The sequence below is a fragment of the Coregonus clupeaformis genome, chromosome 18 (genome assembly GCF_020615455.1).
Source record: "Coregonus clupeaformis isolate EN_2021a chromosome 18, ASM2061545v1, whole genome shotgun sequence".
Lineage (NCBI taxonomy): Eukaryota > Metazoa > Chordata > Actinopteri > Salmoniformes > Salmonidae > Coregonus > Coregonus clupeaformis.
In genome coordinates this window covers 26,069,041-26,089,413 of record NC_059209.1, presented here as the reverse complement: position 1 = coordinate 26,089,413, position 20,373 = coordinate 26,069,041, and the positions used below count along the sequence as shown (strand labels likewise).

At 42.5% G+C, this 20,373-nt stretch overlaps 1 pseudogene; it reads right to left on the bottom strand.

Annotated features, from left to right (window-relative positions):
• Positions 1–6,851: 6,851 nt before the first annotated feature.
• Positions 6,852–11,420, bottom strand: LOC121587188 (annotated as a pseudogene).
• Positions 11,421–20,373: the final 8,953 nt, after the last annotated feature.

Sequence of the window (20,373 nt, the reverse complement as noted above, 5' to 3'; positions counted from 1 at the left end):
CTGTCCATTTATTAGATTACATATCCCAAATCATTCCACACACCAACTGCATCTTTCAGTGCATTCCAACCCCAACCAAGACAGAACCTCTCTTTACTGGGATCAGGTGGTGTACTGACAGCCCATGTCAAGCCTATCACCAGAGGAACCTGTCGGTCGGTCGGCCTGCAGACAGCAGTGACGTGAGTTAGCGGGCCAGGCTGAGGCAGCAGCAGTCAGCTCACCTCACCGCGACGGTCCTAAGATGGATGGAGGATCCCTGAGGGTCCCCGGCCGGGTCAATGGACGTCTCTTCTCTGTCTGTGTCTGATAACAGAGTGTCAGCCTCTTTAATCTCATTGCCTGTCCGTTTGTGCTGCTCTCCTCTCCTGGCTCTCCTGTCTATCTGCTGCTAGAGCCAGGTGTTATCACTTTGGATGGGGCAGAGTGACAAATACCAGTTCAGAAAAAGAGGTGTGTGTGTGTGTGTGTGTGTGTGTGTGTGTATGTGTGTGTGTTTGTTGGGGGTTTGGTGAAATAGCAGCAGGCGGCCCTTGCCTCCGTGTCAAATGCATCTATCTAAAATGTGATTTATGGATGAGGACCTAAAATTCCCCTTACAGTAGCTTGGGGTTGAATAATTATTCTAATGATGGGGGAGATGATATCTGTTGGCTTTGACATTCATCTTCAGACAGAATGGTCTTCTCAGATGACAGGTGACTGAAATCGCGTCTATTTCTTTCATATTTGGAGTATTCCCTTTCAATCCTGATATCTCTGATGTGATTTCTTTGGAATCAACACCAGGAATTAATGCTTGTGAAAGATATGTGGGAAACATTGAGAACCTTCCTTTACAGTAGAATGTGTTCATTTTGTAGACTGTATAGGTACCTTTGTATTAGTTCCTATATGAATATACACATTACATTTAGTCCTATCATCACATACGGTTATTATATGGTTATCTACCTTAATGAAGGAACTGTATTTATAATGAAAATTATGAAGCTGTTTGGAGCTGTATTGAATTGACTCTGTAATCAATGATCTTAGTTTAAGCCTCTCACTACAACTTTACAGGATCTCTCTCATGCTCTGATTGTGTGTGTGTGTGTGTGTGTGTGTGTGTGACTCACTCTGACTCAGTGTGAACAGAACAACCATGCTGTCAGAGAGCTCTGGGAGCACTTGGTCCAGAAGGGACCACTAAAAACTGTGATATAGGATTTTTATAAACTTAAATTACAAGTGTACTAATCTTTCCTGTTTAAGAAACACCAAAGCGTCTGTGTAATAGAAATAGCAAATTAGTCCTTAATGCAGGACTAATCTCTGCAATTCCCCCTCTTCTCTTCTCCGGCAGACAGGCAGTGCATTATTAATGAGCAGAGTGGAGGCTGATGAGTGCAGGGGCCTCTCCTCACTAATGCATTCATTTCTCATTGTTAGCTGTCTGTCTGGAAAAGACAGCAAGGGGCGTGGCAGTCACACAAACACATGTACATGAGACATACACAGCCGCTAACGGAACCCCAACCAATGTTTTTATTTTTTATTTTATTAGTTAGGATAGTAGAATACACAATATGCGATTTCTAAATTTGGTAGTGCATCAGCAGTTTTCCTCTTGTTATGTCAGTCACTGACAGTCACTCAATTAGCCCATGTCAGCTAACATTTTATAGATTGCTAGGTAAGTTAGTCTAGCCAGCTATCTAAACCTTGTAGTGTAAATGTAAGTCGCTCTGGATAAGAGCGTCTGCTAAATGACTAAAATGTAAAAAATGTAGTAATCATGGCTGAAATACTGACCGCAAGGCACGTGCCCAGGGGTCCTGACCTCCAGGGGGCCCCCATTGATTTTGTTAGTCACTCTCACTCAGATATCATATGAACATTGCGTTGGTCATAGCAAAATGTGTAGAATTGCAGGCAATTACATTTAAAACTGAAAAGTTTCTCTCCATCCCATGGCAAAATGTGTAGAACTGCATTAATATTAAAACTGATACATTTTCTCTATGCCCCACGGAAACATTTGTAGAATTGCAGAAAATGTACTTTAAACAGCAACATTTTCTCTATGCCCCATGGCAAAACGTATAGAATTGCAGGACATTAACTTTAAAGGTACAATGCAGCCGTTTTTATCTCAATATCAAATAATTTCTGGGTAACAATTAAGTACCTTACTGTGATTGTTTTCCATTTAATTGGTAAAAATAATAATAAAACAATTGTTCTTAGCAAAGGGCAATTTCTCAAGCAAGAATTTAGCTTGGACTGTCTGGGAGTGGTCTGAGTGGGGAGGGGGAAACTGAAAATGTGCTGTTATTGGCAGAGAGGTTTGGAACTCTCTTTCTTATTGGTCTATTAACTAATTTGCCACATGGTGATGTCACTATGGAAGGCCAAAACTCCATCCTACCAAAACAGGCTGAAATTTCAGGCTGTCTTTTCAAACAGCTCTTACACTAAAAGGGCATTATCATCATTTTCAGAATTTAACAGTATTATTCCAACCTCATAATGTGGAAATATATATATATATATATATATATATATATTGTATATTTATATATAGGGGACCAGTCAAAAGTTTAGACACACCTACTCATTCAAGGGTTTTTCTTTATGGAATCATGTAGTAACCAAAAAAGTGTTAAACAAATCAAAATATATTTTATATTTGAGATTCTTCAAATAGCCAAGTGCAGTCACAAAAACCATCAAGTGCTATGATGAAACTTGCTTGGGCCAAGAAACACGAGCAATGGACATTAGACCGGTGGAAATTTGTCCTTTGGTCTGGAGTCCAAATTGGAGGTTTTTGGTTCTAGTGGGACTATCATTTGTTTTTCAACAGGACAATGACCCAACACACCTCCAGGCGGTGTAAGGGCTATTTTACCAAGAAGGAGAGTGATGGAGTGCTGCATCAGATAACCTGGCCTCCACAATCACCTGACCTCAACCCAATTGAGATGGTTTTGGATGAGTTGGACCGCAGAGTGAAGGAAAAGCAGCCAACAAGTGCTCAGCATATGTGGGAACTCCTTCAAGACTGTTGGAAAAGCATTCCAGGTGAAGCTGGTTGAGAGAATGCCAAGAGTGTGCAAAGCTGTCATCAAGGCAAAGGGTGGCTACTTTGAAGAATGTAAAATATAAAATATATTTTGATATGTTTAACACGTTTTTGGTTACTACATGATTCCATATGTGTTATTTCATATAGTTTTGATGTCTTCACTATTATTCTACAATGTAGAAAATAGTAAAAATGAAGAAAAACCCTTGAATGAGTAGGTGTGGTCAAACTTTTGACTGGTATTATATATACACTACCGTTCAAAAGTTTGGGGTCACTTAGAAAAGTCCTTGTTTTCCATGAAAACATACATGAAATGAGTTTGAATAGGAAATATAGCAACATGCATAGGAAATGTAGTCATTGACAAGGTTAGAAATAATTATTTTTAATTGAAATAATAATTGTGTCCTTCAAACTTTGCTTTCGTCAAAGAATCCTCCATTTGCAGCAATTACAGCCTTGCAGACCTTTGGCATTCTAGTTGTCAATTTGTTGAGGTAATCTGAAGAGATTTCACCCCATGCTTCCTGAAGCACCTCCCACAAGTTGGATTGGCTTGATGGTCATTTTTACGTACCATATGGTCAAGCTGCTCCCACAACAGCTCAATAGGGTTGAGATCTGGTGACTGTGCTGGCCACTCCATTATAGACAGAATACCAGCTGACTGCTTCTTCCCTAAATAGTTATTGCATAGTTTGGAGCTGTGCTTTGGGTCATTGTACTGTTGTAGGAGGAAATTGTCTCCAATCAAGCGCCGTCCACAGGGTATGGCTTGGCGTTGCAAAATGGAGTGATAGCCTTCCTTCTTCAAGATCCCTTTTACCCTGTACAAATCTCCCACTTTACCACCACCAAAGCACCCCCAGACCATCACATTGCCTCCACCATGCTTGACAGATGGCATCAAGCACTCCTCCAGCATCTTTTCATTTGGTCTGCGTCTCACAAATGTTCTTCTTTGTGATCCGAACACCTGTACATAACACTTTTTTCCAATCTTCCTCTGTCCAGTGTCTGTGTTCTTTTGCCCATCTTAATCTTTTATTTTATTGGCCAGTCTGAGATATGGCTTTTTCTTTGCAACTCTGCCTAGAAGGTCAGCATCCCGGAATCGCCTCTTCACTGTTGACGTTGTTTTGCGGGTACTATTTAATGAAGCTGCCAGTTGAGGACCTGTGAGGCATCTGTTTCTCAAACTAGACACTCTGTCACGGTTTACTAAGCCAGAACCCAGAAGCAGACCAGGACAAGGTAAGTGGTGTCAAAGGTGAGTGTTTATTTAACTGATCCACGGGTGATGTTGAATAATCCAGGGAACAGAGCGGGCGGCGTGGATGAGTTGTAGAGGGTGCAGTGGTTGGTCCAATGATGGCTCGGCAGCCGCCGACCATCAGGCAGAGGTTGGGTGAAGGTTCCGGACGAGTGACTGTAGGGAGAACAAAACGGAGGTAAGCATACAACCAGCAAACAAGGTGCAAAACAACAAAACTAATGCTCTAAGCTCTAGGACTGATCCGCTGATAAACATACTGTTCATGGCTAACGATCCGGCAGGGAATGGATGTCAGGTCAGAGCTTATGAAGGTGATGATCAGGGCCAGGTGTGCAGATTGCTGATGAAATGCAGGTGTGGAAATCAGGAGAGCTCCCGCCTAGCAACGTAGCCCGGCAACCAGGCAGGGAGCGTTCCAGAACCCTCGGGAAACTGGAGATCCCGAGCAGAAAAACTAATACACATACAGGAACCGACTCAGACTGCCGGAATCGTTACACACTCTAATGTATTTGTCCTCTTGCTCAGTTGTGCACTGGGGCCTCCCACTCCTCTTTCTATTCTGGTTAGAGCCTGTTTACGCTGTTCTGGGAAGGGAGTAGTACACAGCGTTGTACGAGATCTTCAGTTTCTTGGCAATGTCTCGCATGGAATAGCCTTCATTTCTCAGAACAATAATAAATAGACTGACGAGTTTCAGAAGAAAGTTATTTGTTTCTGACCATTTTGAGCCTGTAATCGAACCCACAATTGCTGATGCTCCAGATACTCAACTAGTCTCAATAAGTTTTCAGCTGTGCTAACATAATTGCAAAAGGGTTTTCTAATGATCAATTAGCCTTTTTAAATGATAAACTTAGCAAACACAAAGTGCCATTGGAACACAGGACTGATGGTTGCTGATAATGGGCCTCTGTACACCTATGTAGATATTCCATAAAAAAATCAGCAATTTCCAGCTACAATAGCCATTTACAACATTAACAATGTCTACACTGTATTTCTGATCAATATGATGTTATTTTAATGGACAAAAAATTGCTTTTCTTTCGAAAACAAGGACATTTCTAAGTGACCCCAAACGTTTGAACGGTAGTGTATGGGCCTTTGAACGGTAGTGCTGGGCCTTTAAAGCTGCAAATTAAAAACGCAAAATGTTTTCTCTGCCCCATGGAAAAATGTGTAGAATTGCAGAAAACTTGCTTTAAAACTGAATTTTTAAAAAACATCTCCCCATGGCAAAATGTGTAGAATTGCATGATATTAACATTAAAGCTGCTAATTTTTTCTCCACCGCCAAAAGGGGGGCCACTAAAATGTTTTGCCTACGAGGGGGGGGGGGGCCCAACCAAATGAGAAGAGTGGAGGCTGGCCACCCCCCAGCCATCCTCATGTACTTTGTGCCCCCTCAGATTATTGGGGTGCATGATGCCCCTGCTACCATGGCTATGCCCCCATAGGATGACAATGCCCCAATCTACAGGGCACGAGTGGTCACTGAATGGTTTGATGAGCATGAAAACGATATGCCATGCCGCTCTCAGTCACCGAATCTCAACCCAATTGAACACTTATGGTAGACAACGTTTTCCAGCACCATGGAAAAAATTTATTGCCCGTGCTACAGACGGCTAAATTGGTCCGCTAATACATGACTAGTAAAGGCTCTGCACTACTTTTGTAAAAAAAAAGTAGCTAGTTATGAGGTTGGGAGATTTGGAACCTATCTGGGCTAGCTAAAGCCAACTTCATAAAATTGCTAGCTAAGTGGCTAGTAGTATTACAGAGAGACAACAATTATTATTATTTTTTTTTTATTTTTTTACAGGACAAATCTGAGGGGACATATGCCCCTATGCCCATGGTGCTGGAAAACGTTGTCTACCATAAGTGTTCAATTGGGTTGAGATCCGGTGACTGAGAGCGGCATGGCATATCGTTTTCATGCTCATCAAACCATTCAGTGACCACTCGTGCCCTGTGGATTGGGGCATTGTCATCCTATGGGGGCATAGCGCCTCTGCATGGTAGCCAAAATAATGGCCAAAATAATGGGCAACTGGGCATTTTTATACATGACCCTAAGCATGATGGGATGTTCATTAATTAAATGACTCAGGAACCACACCTGTGTGGAAGCACCTGCTTTCAATATGCTTCGAATCCCTATTTTACTCAAGTGTTTCCATTATTTTGGCAGTTACTTAACTGTGTATAACAGTGGAGGCTGCTGAGGGGAGGACGGCTCATAATAATGGCTGGAATGGTGCAAATGGAATGGCATCAAACACATGGAAACCATGTGTTTGATGTATTTGATACTATTCCACCCATTACGCTCCAGACATTACCACGAGCCCAACCTCCCCAATTAAGGTGCCACCAACCCCCTGTGGTGTATAATTCTCTCTCATCCTAACAGGTGAGTGTGTTACTGATGATGGCCAGTAGGGGGCAGAGTCTACTTCATCTTTGTTGATACCTCCACTGGTAAAATCCTCAGCAGGGTGGAGTTTCGAGACATTCAATAGGCATGGAAAGACTCTCAGTAAAGGTGTGTGAGAATGTGTGTAGGTGTTTGTTATTATCAGGGTCAGAGAATGACAGCCTTCCTCTGTCCCAGTCCAGCTGCACTCTGATCCTCTGGGGTTTCTGTCTCACTGTGATGGGAAAAACTGGCCCTGATGGGGCGCTTGCTTCTTATTTACTTTCATAATAATATACATTCCACCTTTGAATCCTCATCCCTCCCTTCCTCTGGGCAGACTCTGGTATGACACCCATGAACCAGCTTGTATTGTCCCCAACCTCAACGTCCCAGCTGTGTGTCCCTGAGTTGAGGCCCTCAGAGCCCAGGACCCATCGCCAGGCATCAAACATCTCTGGGTTGTCAGGAAGCTGCTGTAGCTCTTCACTGACTCTCACACTGGTCAGATCCTCAGACAGGATGAATCATGGGTTGGCAGTCCAGAATCAAAGGAGCTGAACAGAGAGAACTAGAGATTAGAACTGGTCATGATATCAGGACTGACCAGGAGAGAGGGAACTTGTAATTAGTAAAAAAAAGAAACATCATTTATATTAGTTTATTGTCTTTGAACACAATACTTGTTGTTAATCTGTTTATTGTAGTACAGTGTATTTGGAAAGTATTCAGACCCCTTGACTTTTTCCACATTTTGTTACGTTACAGCCTTATTTTAAAATTGATTAAATTGTTTTTTCCCTCATCAATCTACACACAATACCCTATAATGACAGAGCAAAAACTGGTTTTTACAAATGTAAAAAAAAAAGAAATGTAATATCACATTTACATGAGTTTTCAGACCCTTTACTCAGTACTTTGTTGAAGTGCCTTTGGCAGCGATTAGAGCCTTGAGTCTTCTTGGGTATGACTCTACAAGCTTGGCACACCTGTATTTGGGGAGTTTCTCCCATTCTTCTCTACAGATCCTCTCAAGCTCTGTCAGGTTGGATTGGGAGCGTCGCTGCACAGCTATTTCCAGGTCTCTTCAGAGATGTTCGATCAGGTTCAAGTCCGGGCTCTGGCCAAAGCCACTCTTGCGTTGTCTTGGCTGTGTGCTTAGGGTCGTTGTCCTGTTGGAAGGTGTACCTTCGCCCCAGTCTGAGGTCCTGAGCTCTCTGGAGCAGGTTTTCATCAAGGATCTATCTGTGCTGTGCTCCATTCATCTTTCCCTCGATCCTGACTAGTCTCCCAGTCCCTGCCGCTGAAAAACATCCCCACAGCATGATGCTGCCACCAACATGCTTCACCGTAGGGATGGTGCCAGGTTTCCTCCAGACGTGACACTTGGCATTCAGGCCAAAGAGTTCAATCTTGGTTTCATCAGACATGAGAATGTTGTTTCTAAGTGCCTTTTGGCAAACTCCAAGCGGGCTGTCATGTGCCTTTGTCACGTTCGTTGAGTACAGGATTGGACCAAGGTGCAGCATGGTATGTGTACATGTTAGTTTATTGAATAAACACCGAACAAAACAACAAAAGCAACGTAACGTTAAGTTCTAAAGGCTAACATCAAACAAGCGAAACACACAGAAACAAGATCCCACCACATAGGTAGGCAACATGGCTGCCTAAGTATGATCCCCAATCAGAGACAACGATCGACAGCTGCCTCTGATTGGGAACCACACCTGGCCAACATAGATCTACAATATCTAGATCTTACACATAGAAATTCACACCCTGACCAAACCAACTAAAGAAAACCGGGCTCTCAAGGCCAGGGCGTGACAGCCTTTTACAGATGAGTGGCTTCTGTCTGGCAATTCTACCATAAAGGCCTGATTGGTGGAGTGCTGCAGAGATGGTTGTCCTTCTGGAAGGTTCTCCCATCTCCACAGAGGAACTCTGGAGCTCTGTCAGAGTGACCATCGGGTTCTTGGTCACCTCCCTGACCAAGGCCCTTCTCCCCCGATTGCTCAGTTTGGCCGGGCAGCCAGCTCTAGGAAGAGCCTTGGTGGTTCCAAACTTCTTCCATTTAAGAATGATGGAGGTCACTGTGTTCTTGTGGACCTTCAATGCTGCACATATTTTCTGGTACCCTTCACCTGATCTGTGCCTCGACACAATCTTGTCTCGGAGCTCTACGGACAATTCCTTCGACCTCATGGTTTGGTTTTTGCTCTGACATGCACTTCACCACAGGTGGACTCCAATCACGTTGTAGAAACATCTCAAGGATGATCAATGGAAACAGGATGCACCTGAGCTCAATTTCAAGTATCCTAGTAAAGGGTCTGAATACTTATGTAAATAAGGTATTTCTGTTTTCTAATTTCTAAAAACCTGTTTTCACTTTGTCATTATGGGGTATTGTGTGTAGATTGATGAGGATGTGTATATTTTTTAATCCATTTTAGAATAAGGCTGTAATGTAACAAAATGTGGAAAAGGGGAAGGGGTCTGAATACTTTCTGAATGCACTGTATAAGAACATATTGATTAAGTACAAAATAAGAACATATGTTTGTGTATTTCAAGTTCATTTAGAGAAGATCATACATGTTCCCTTACTGTTTGTCTGAACAAACAGGTAAGTAGGAACTTAGACTAACAGTTAAAATATACTCACTGAATGTCACAATCCCCTGCATCTTCTCCCAGACTCTAAACTGCAGGTTGCCCAGGTGTTTGGCCATGTCTATCAGCGCTCCTGAGACCAGCTAGGGATCTGGCAGTGTGCACTGGGCTGTGGAAGAATATTCAGGAGTCAATGTTGCTGTGGGGTTGGGTTCAGAACCACAGAGAAGAGAGAAACAGGAGGCAGATCACTTACCTTTTCACTGTGGCCTTGTAGTTCTGCAGGGGAAAAAAGGGAATCATCATGAATGTACTAAAATCTAATCAGTTACAATATTGTCTGCGTTTTACCGAGATATTGCTCCTTACCTGAAGGAATGAGATGTCTTCAGCTCTCAGCTCCTCCTCTATGGCTTTGATTGTGTCTGAAAGTGATGATATCTCTCTGTTCATTTGATCAACATTCTTCTTCATCATCTGACTCTTCTGCTCCTCTTCCTCCCTCAGTGCAGCTATCTTGGCCTCCTCTTCCTCTTGTAGAAACTGGTGAAGCTTCTCAAACTCCTCGTTAATCTGCCTTGATGTGTGCTGGGCCTGGCTCTGGAGACAGTGCGAGGAAATATATTGATAGAATTCATTCTCATGTCATTTTTTCTTATCATCATTCTCACTAAGCCAGACACTCTCTGTGTAATTTCAATACACTTCTATTGCATTGTAACAACACGTTCTTACCTTAATATGTTCAGCTGTTTGATCACAGGTTAGTTTAACTTCATTAAAGACGCTCAGCATCTCCTGTAAGGGCTTTCAGATTCAGATTCAGATTGTTTAATAGTCACCTGTATAGGATTGCAGGTGTGATTGCAGGGCACAGTGAAAATCTTAGGCTTAGAGCTCCAACAGGGCAGTCTTGAGTTCCTCATACAATGAAACATTGACACTTGCTATATTGTTGTTGATCAAATATTGTTGTCAATAAAATAAAGTAGTGTATCCACCATATGCAGCTTGGCAACAAGTGTGAGTCCAATTTGTTGCGATTGGTTTCCTACTTCTGGCACATTGACACACAGCTGGTGATGTCGTTAAATATAAATGTAATTTGTCAAAACTAATAAATAACATTCACAGAATTTGAAAGATATGGTAATTCTCTGTTGGGGAAAATTCTTGAAAATATTCAAACATTTGTGTTCACGTAGTATAATCACCCGCCGTTATGTTTATGATTATTAGCATCCTCATAGACTTAAAAAGCATCATAGCATTTGGTAAAAAGGATCTAAGGAAATGTTCTGTTTTGGACCTGGGTAAAATAAATCTGTCTGCCATCGCACTACGATGCTCCAGGCAGATACTGTGGAGGGGGTGGCTAGTGTTGGCCTTTATACTCCTGAGCTTCTTGAGGATCGCTTATCCATGATGGCTGGAAGGAGGAAAACAACCATGTTCGATCAGGAACTGGGTCAAGTGGGTGAGGATACATGAGGTGGATAGGCATATCCAGTTACTTGCAGGTGCACAAAGAGTAAAGTCATAAAATAAATGTCAATTATTTCTTAACCATTGTTACACAAATCAGTTAATAAATCAGAATTTGCGCCAGCTGAAAATAAATAGAAATAAATGTAAACCTTATGATCCTCTGCAGCCTCTTCTACTGGTATGCAGTTATGCTTTTTATGTTTTTTTGAATCCCAACACACCACACAGATAGGCTGTTTATCCTTCAGACAGAAGAGCTTGAGTTTCTCAGTCGGGGTCTCAACTTAGTTAGTTAGTTAGCATAGTAGAATCCACAACGTGCAATTTTGAAATTTGGTAGCGCATCAGCAGTTTTCCTCTTGTTATGTCAGTCACTGATAGTCACTCAATTAGCCCATGTCAGCTAACATTTTATAGATTGCTAGGTAAGGTAGACTAGTGAGCTATCTAAATCTTGTAGTAATCATGGCCGAATTACTGACCGGGCAAGCAAAGCACATGCCCAGGGGCTCTGACCTATAAGGGGCCCCCATTGATTTTGTTAGTCACTGTCACTCAGATATCATATGAACACGGCATGTCATGGCAAAATGTGTAGAATTTGCAGCAACATCTCGAATATTACACGCATGAACACACACACGCATGCACACACGCACGCACACACACACACACACACGCACATACATAATTCTTGCAGAATAATGCATAAAACATACCACCACCATCAAAAAATGAATTAAGAAATCACTTAACACAATTGTGAATCTTTGGCAAGTTGTCAGACAGCAGGGATGTGATTACAAATTAGCTACAGTGGGGAAAAAAAGTATTTAGTCAGCCACCAATTGTGCAAGTTCTCCCACTTAAAAAGATGAGAGAGGCCTGTAATTTTCATCATAGGTACACGTCAACTATGACAGACAAAATGAGGAAAAAAAATCCAGAAAATCACATTGTAGGATTTTTAATGAATTTATTTGCAAATGATGGTGGAAAATTAGTATTTGGTCAATAACAAAAGTTTCTCAATACTTTGTTATATACCCTTTGTTGGCAATGACACAGGTCAAACGTTTTCTGTAAGTCTTCACAAGGTTTTCACACACTGTTGCTGGTATTTTGGCCCATTCCTCCATGCAGATCTCCTCTAGAGCAGTGATGTTTTGGGGCTGTCGCTGGGCAACACAGACTTTCAACTCCCTCCAAAGATTTTCTATGGGGTTGAGATCTGGAGACTGGCTAGGCCACTCCAGGACCTTGAAATGCTTCTTACGAAGCCACTCCTTCGTTGCCCGGGCGGTGTGTTTGGGATCATTGTCATGCTGAAAGACCCAGCCACGTTTCATCTTCAATGCCCTTGCTGATGGAAGGAGGTTTTCACTCAAAATCTCACGATACATGGCCCCATTCATTCTTTCCTTTACACGGATCAGTCGTCCTGGTCCCTTTGCAGAAAAACAGCCCCAAAGCATGATATTTCCACCCCCATGCTTCACAGTAGGTATGGTGTTCTTTGGATGCAACTCAGCATTCTTTGTCCTCCAAACACGACGAGTTGAGTTTTTACCAAAAAGTTATATTTTGGTTTCATCTGACCATATGACATTCTCCCAATCCTCTTCTGGATCATCCAAATGCACTCTAGCAAACTTCAGACGGGCCTGGACATGTACTGGCTTAAGCAGGGGGCACGTCTGGCACTGCAGGATTTGAGTCCCTGGCGGCGTAGTGTGTTACTGATGGTAGGCTTTGTTACTTTGGTCCCAGCTCTCTGCAGGTCATTCACTAGGTCCCCCCGTGTGGTTCTGGGATTTTTGCTCACCGTTCTTGTGATCATTTTGACCCCACAGGGTGAGATCTTGCGTGGAGCCCCAGATCGAGGGAGATTATCAGTGGTCTTGTATGTCTTCCATTTCCTAATAATTGCTCCCACAGTTTATTTCTTCAAACCAAGCTGCTTACCTATTGCAGATTCAGTCTTCCCAGCCTGGTGCAGGTCTACAATTTTGTTTCTCGTGTCCTTTGACAGCTCTTTGGTCTTGGCCATAGTGGAGTTTGGAGTGTGACTGTTTGAGGTTGTGGACAGGTGTCTTTTATACTGATAACAAGTTCAAACAGGTGCCATTAATACAGGTAACGAGTGGAGGACAGAGGAGCCTCTTAAAGAAGAAGTTACAGGTCTGTGAGAGCCAGAAATCTTGCTTGTTTGTAGGTGACCAAATACTTATTTTCCACCATCATATGCAAATAAATTCATTAAAAATCCTACAATGTGATTTTCTGGAGAAAAAAAATCTCAATTTGTCTGTCATAGTTGACGTGTACCTATGATGAAAATTACAGGCCTCTCTCATCTTTTTAAGTGGGAGAACTTGCACAATTGGTGGCTGACTAAATACTTTTTTTCCCCACTGTATAAAACACCTCAAACACCCACAATGCCAATCAATATCTCCTAATTGGATCAAAGATGACTCATGACAGCTGTATAAAACATCAAACAACTAATTAAATTAATAAATGGGAAATAGACGCTTAATGTTGCCAAATGGGAACCACAGGAGCTGACTCAAGCCCTCTGAAATCATCTTGCTGACTCTGGCTAATTGCTGGAGGATGTCCTCTTAACTAACTGTGAAAAGCTGTGTCTAATTAGCGCAACATTAATCAGGCATTAGCATGTTATCACAAGGTTAACTTATCAGTAGGAGACAGAGGCAGTTGGAGGTGCCAGCCATCACACACTGTGCACTGGGCCAACACTGCCACAAGGGGTAGTGCTTGTTCTATGCACGAATCATCGTAAACTGATCCTGCAGATAAAGCTGAACTGAGTAGGAGGTTTAGAGTGGTGTATATGCAGTGATTTCAGATGGCTGATTTCTTTTTTAAATGTCAAAAATCTATGCAAGCAAGCCATTTCCTATTGCTGGTAGTGCACAGTAAGGATAAAAAAAGAACATTAATTCAAATGGGCATTCAAAGGTATTGATCTGCTTCTAATTTTCTGTTAAAGTATTTGAATGTCAAGGGCATTAACATGGCTTCTAGCATTACAGTGTCTGTCTCAAATGATCCACACAATCAATGCCAAGCAATTGTGTGCTTGGTGGAGCAGTTGATTCTGCTAATAAATATTGACTAGATGGTTATTGCATCTTGATTGTTCCACTAGTGAGATGTGAATATACAGTCAGTTCCAAAATTATTGGCACCCTTGATAAAGATGAGCAAAAAAGACTGTATAAAATAAAAAATACAAATATTGAGCTATATTGAATGCTCGGTAAAATTGGAAAAATATATAATTTTATACTAATACGATTGATCAGAAAAGTATATACAATGCTCAAAAAAATAAAGGGAACACTTAAACAACACATCCTAGATCTGAATGAATGAAATAATCTCATTAAATACTTTTTTCTTTACATAGTTGAATGTGCTGACAACAAAATCACACAAAAATTATCAATGGAAATCAAATTTATCAACCCATGGAGGTCTGGATTTGGAGTCACCCTCAAAATTAAAGTGGAAAACCACACTACAGGCTGATCCAACTTTGATGTAATGTCCTTAAAACAAGTCAAAATGAGGCTCAGTAGTGTGTGTGGCCTCCACGTGCCTGTATGACCTCCCTACAACGCCTGGGCATGCTCCTGATGAGGTGGCGGATGGTCTCCTGAGGGATCTCCTCCCAGACCTGGACTAAAGCATCATGAGACATGATGTCCCAGATGTGCTCAATTGGATTCAGGTCTGGGGAACGGGCGGGCCAGTCCATAGCATCAATGCCTTCCTCTTGCAGGAACTGCTGACACACTCCAGCCACATGAGGTCTAGCATTGTCTTGCATTAGGAGGAACCCAGGGCCAACCGCACCAGCATATGGTCTCACAAGGGGTCTGAGGATCTCATCTCGGTACCTAATGGCAGTCAGGCTACCTCTGGCGAGCACATGGAGGGCTGTGCGGCCCCCTAAAGAAATGCCACCCCACACCATGACTGACCCACCGCCAAACCGGTCATGCTGGAGGATGTTGCAGGCAGCAGAACATTCTCCACGGCGTCTCCAGACTCTGTCACGTCTGTCACATGTGCTCAGTGTGAACCTGCTTTCATCTGTGAAGAGCACAGGGCGCCAGTGGCGAATTTGCCAATCTTGGTGTTCTCTGGCAAATGCCAAACGTCCTGCACGGTGTTGGGCTGTAAGCACAACCCCCACCTGTGGACGTCGGGCCCTCATACCACCCTCATGGAGTCTGTTTCTGACCGTTTGAGCAGACACATGCACATTTGTGGCCTGCTGGAGGTCATTTTGCAGGGCTCTGGCAGTGCTCCTCCTGCTCCTCCTTGCACAAAGGCGGAGGTAGCGGTCCTGTGCTGGATTGTTGCCCACCTACGGCCTCCTCCACGTCTCCTGATGTACTGGCCTGTCTCCTGGTAGCGCCTCCATGCTCTGGACACTACGCTGACAGACACAGAAAACCTTCTTGCCACAGCTCGCATTGATGTGCCATCCTGGATGAGCTGCACTACCTGAGTCACTTGTGTGGGTTGTAGACTCCGTCTCATGCTACCACTAGAGTGAAAGCACCGCCAGCATTCAAAAGTGACCAAAACATCAGCCAGGAAGCATAGGAACTGAGAAGTGGTCTGTGGTCACCACCTGCAGAACCACTTCTTTATTGGGGGTGTCTTGCTAATTGTCTATAATTTCCACCTATTGTCTATTCCATTTGCACAACAGAATGTGACATTTATTGTCAATCAGTGTTGCTTCCTAAGTGGACAGTTTGATTTCACAGAAGTGTGATTGACTTGGAGTTACATTGTGTTGTTTAAGTGTTCCCTTTATTTTTTTGAGCAGTGTATATATATTTTTTTAAAGATAGGGGTCAAAATGATTGGCAACCCTGTTTTCGGGACTCCAGCACCCTCCCCTTGCGTGAATAACAAGACTGAGCCTTTTTCTAAAATGTTTTATGAGATTGGAGAACACATTGGGAGGGATCTTACATCATTCCATCGTCTGCACTTATGGACTGCCCTCTTCAATTCAAACCACAGGTTTTCAATGGGGTTCAAGTCCGGAGACTGAGATGGTCATTGCAAAATGTTGATTTTATGGTCAATTAACAATTTATTTGTGGAATGTGATGTGTGCTTGGGGTTAATGTCTTGCTGGAAGATCCAATTCTGTCCAAGTTTCAGCCTCCTGGCAGAGGCAACCTGATTTTTGCTAAAATGTCCTGGAACTTGGTAAAGTTCCTGATGCCGTTGATCCTAACAAGGGCCCCAGGATCAGTGGAAGCAAAATAGCCCCATAAGGTCAAAGATCCACCACCATCTTTTACAGTAGGTATGAGGTACTTTTCTGCATATGCTTCCATTTTACGATGCCTCTTTCTCTGAGCAATTGTATTAGCATACATATTTTGCGAGCATACAATATAGCTCAGTATTTGTATTATTTAGTTTACACAGTCTTTTTTACTCATCTTTATCAAGGGTGCCAATCATTTTGGACCTGACTGTATCTAAAACAAGACAGCATGGGTTCTCTGCAATCAGAGGACATTTTCAGTGAAACACATTGCAATTTTGTTACTCATGCGGGAACAATTTGGTATGAATTGTACATTTTATTTCCCAACGTGTTATGGTAAACTAGACGATAAACAATGAGATCATTTATAGAGTACAAAAAGGCCATAATGTGATATCTGGATGCATTGTCATTATATGTATAACGGACACATATACTGAACAAAAATATAAAAGCAACATGCACCAATTTTTATTTTTTTCTGAGTTACAGTTCATATAAGGAAATCAGTCAATTTAAATGAATTCATTAGGCCATAATCTATGGATTTCACATGCCTGGGCAGGGGCGCAGCCATGGGTGGGCCTGGGAGGGCATAGGCCCACCCACTTGGAAGCCAGGCCCACCCACTGGGGAGCCAGGCCCAGCCAATCAAACTGAGTTTTTCCCCACAAAAGGGCTTTATTACAGACAGAAATACTCCTCAGTGTCATCAGCTGTCCGGGTGGCTGGTCTCAGACAATCCCGCAGGTGAAGAAGCCGGATGTGGAGGTCCTGGGCTGGCGTGGTTACATGTGGTCTGCGGTTGTGAGGCCGGTTGGACGTACTGCCAAATTCTCTAAAACGACGTTGGAGGCTAAATGAAAATGACATTCTCTGGCAACAGCTCTGGTGGACATTCCTGCAGTCAGCATGCCAATTGCACACTACTTCAAAACTTGAGTCATCTGTGGCATTGTGTTGTGTCACAAAACTGCACATTTTACAGTGGCCTTTTATTGTCCCCAGCACAAGGTGCACCTGTGTAATGCTCATGCTGTTTAATCAGCTTCTTGATATGCCACACTTGTCAGGTGGATGGATTATATTGGCAAAGGAGAAATGCTCACTAACAGGGATGTAAACAAATTTGTGCACAACATTTGAGAAAAATAAGATTTTTGTGCATCTGAAAAATGTCTGGGATCTTTTATTTCAGCTCATGAAACATGGGACCAACACTTTACATGTTGCGTTTATATCTTTGTTCAGTATATCTATTGACCCAAAGGGAGGAGCTGCTTTAGCATTTTGTTCTGTTTTGTTCTGAGTTCTTCATCAATGAATGTCTCCCAAGACTCTCATCAGGATTCAATAGAAGAAGAGCCATAGTACCGGCACCTCCACCTCCACTGGTTCTTCCAAAGTCACTCATTTGTCAAAGAGCCCGGGAGATCACAGGCTGACAACTCTCCTGTGCCTCCCTGACTGTCAAGCCCTCTGCCTGCAAATCAAAGACAAAAGAACAGAGAGAGCAGAGAGCGCAGTCTCAGCCATTACATTTAGAGACGATGCTGCGCCATTTAAAGCCCCGGGCGTGCCCCTTTGAAAATGCCTATTAGCCTGGGTGAGAAAGATTACAAGCAAATAAAATGACATTCATTGTGATATTGGATTTCATAATACCCTCAGAATTGTAATTACACCGCACTTATACTTTTCATTTAAAACCATTCTGCCACAACAAAGAAATATTAGGGGAAGGGAATGAGCAGGTTAGTCTTTCTATTCGGTGAGCGCAAATTGGAGCCTGTTTTTCTAGACATAAAATAATGAGACAAGAATGAAGGTACTAATCATAATCTAATCAGATGAAAGAGCGTGGTTTATTAATGTGAAATGGGAGGCATTATTTTGATCTGTCACGCCTATTGTAGCTTAGATCATGCTGAAAAAAGGCATTGTATTACCTATGCTGCATGTGTAGTGCAGAAATTGTATTAGAATGAATGGATCAAATTCACTACAATACCCCTGGAATGCAATAAGTGTATCGATGGACTCTTTTTTTCTAACAGCTATTTTCTCCCCAACATCAATCTCAGGACTCCTGTGGGCTATAGCCTACCACACTAAGGCTATATGCGACCTATCTGTCAGGGCTGCTCTCTCCCATGCTCTAGCCCCACAATGCAACATTCTAGGGAGAGAGAATGTGCAGGCATATGCTGCCTGGCTGAAACCAACAGGCAGAGGGAGAGATAAGAGACATTCTTGGGCGGCACAGAAACAAGGCCTGGAGAGGGCCTGCTTGATAGCAGTACTTGTTGTTCTGATGTGTTAAATAGCTGGCCTTCAACACCCCAGTCAATCGCTGAGTGAGGAACTATGTAGCCAAGGGTTGTGTGAGATAGCCAGATGGCTGAAGTCAATGGAGCTTTGCCTGGGCCCCTTTGTGTCACACCGCAATAATTATGGACTTGGCTGCGCAGGCTGGAGTCGCTGGCCGTGGACCACACATTAAGTAGGATTAGGATGAATATATTCCTAGTTTAATAATCATCAGATAAAACCAGGGGCACCACAAAAATCTGAGGGGACACAAAGCATGTGAGGATGGCTGGGGGGGTGAGGATGGCGGAAGTTGGAGAATCTTTTTTCAAACACCTGAAACAGCTTATTCCTGCAATCTAGACCCATAATCATTCTGCTTAATTCTATGTAAAAAAAAATATATTTTTCTGCATGTCTAAGCATACCTCTTGAGCTGTCTGTATCCTCCTGATTAGTGTTTCTTTTTTTTAAAGAAACAAAATATGCTTCTCTGCATCTCCGCTAAAATATTAAAACGAATGTGAGTCTTATTCAGTACATTTAGTAATTGCTTGCTTTTCTAATGTCTACCAACCTTGCCAGCAAGCATGCCAGGTAAGATAGTTAGAAAAGTTAGCTACTCTAACTTGATTGATAGCCTGAAATGGCTTCTTGGTAGCTAGTTATGAGGTTGGGAGACTGGAAACCTATCTGGGCTAGCTAAAGCCAACTTCATAAAATTGCTAGGTGGCTAGTAGTATTACAAAAAAAAAAAAAAAAACATCTAAATATACAGTACCAGTCAAAAGTTTGGACACACCTACTCATTCAAGGTTTTTTTTTTTAGAAAAATAGTGAAGACATCAAAACTATGAAATAACACATATGGAATCATGTAGTAACCAAAAAAGTTGGGGGATTGTGGAGGCCAGGTCATCTGATGAAGCACTCCAACATTCTCCTTCTTGGTAAAATAGCCCTTACACAGCCTGGAGGTGTGTTGGGTCATTGTCCTGTTGAAAAACAAATGATAGTCCCACTAAGCCCAAACCAGATGGGATGGCGTATTGCTGCAGAATGCTGTGGTAGCCATGCTGGTTAAGTGTGCCTTGAATTCTAAATAAATCACAGACAGTGTCACCAGCAAAGCATCCCCACACCAAAACACTTCCTCCTCCATGCTTTATGGTGGGAAATACACATGCGGAGATCATCCATTCACCCACACCGCATCTCACAAAGACACGGCGGTTTGAACCAAAAATCTCCAATTTGGACTCCAGACCAAAGGACACATTTCCACTGGTCTAATGTCCATTGCTTGTGTTTCTTGGCCCAATTAGGTCTCTTCTTCTTATTGGTGTCCTTTAGTAGTGGTTTCTTTGCAGCAATTCGACCATGAAGACCTGATTCACACAACCCCCAGTTGATGTTGAGATGTGTCTGTTACTTCAACTCTGTGAAGCATTTATTTGGGCTGCAATTTCTGGTAACTCTAATGAACTTATCCTCTGCAGCAGAGGTAACTCTGGGTCTTCCATTCATGTGGCAGTCCTCATGAGAGCCAGTTTCATCATAGTGTTTGATGGATTTTGCGACTGCACTTGAAGAAACTTTCAAAGTTCTTGAAATGTTCCGTATTGACTGACCTTCATGTCTTAAAGTAATGATGGACTGTCGTTTCTCTTTGCTTATTTGAGCTGTTCTTGCCATAATATGGACTTGGTCTTTTACCAAATAGAGCTATATTCTGTATACCCCCCTACCTTGTCACAACACAACTGATTGGCTCAAACGCATTAAGAAGGAAAGAAATTTCACAAATTAACTTTTAAGAAGGTACACCTGTTAATTGAAAT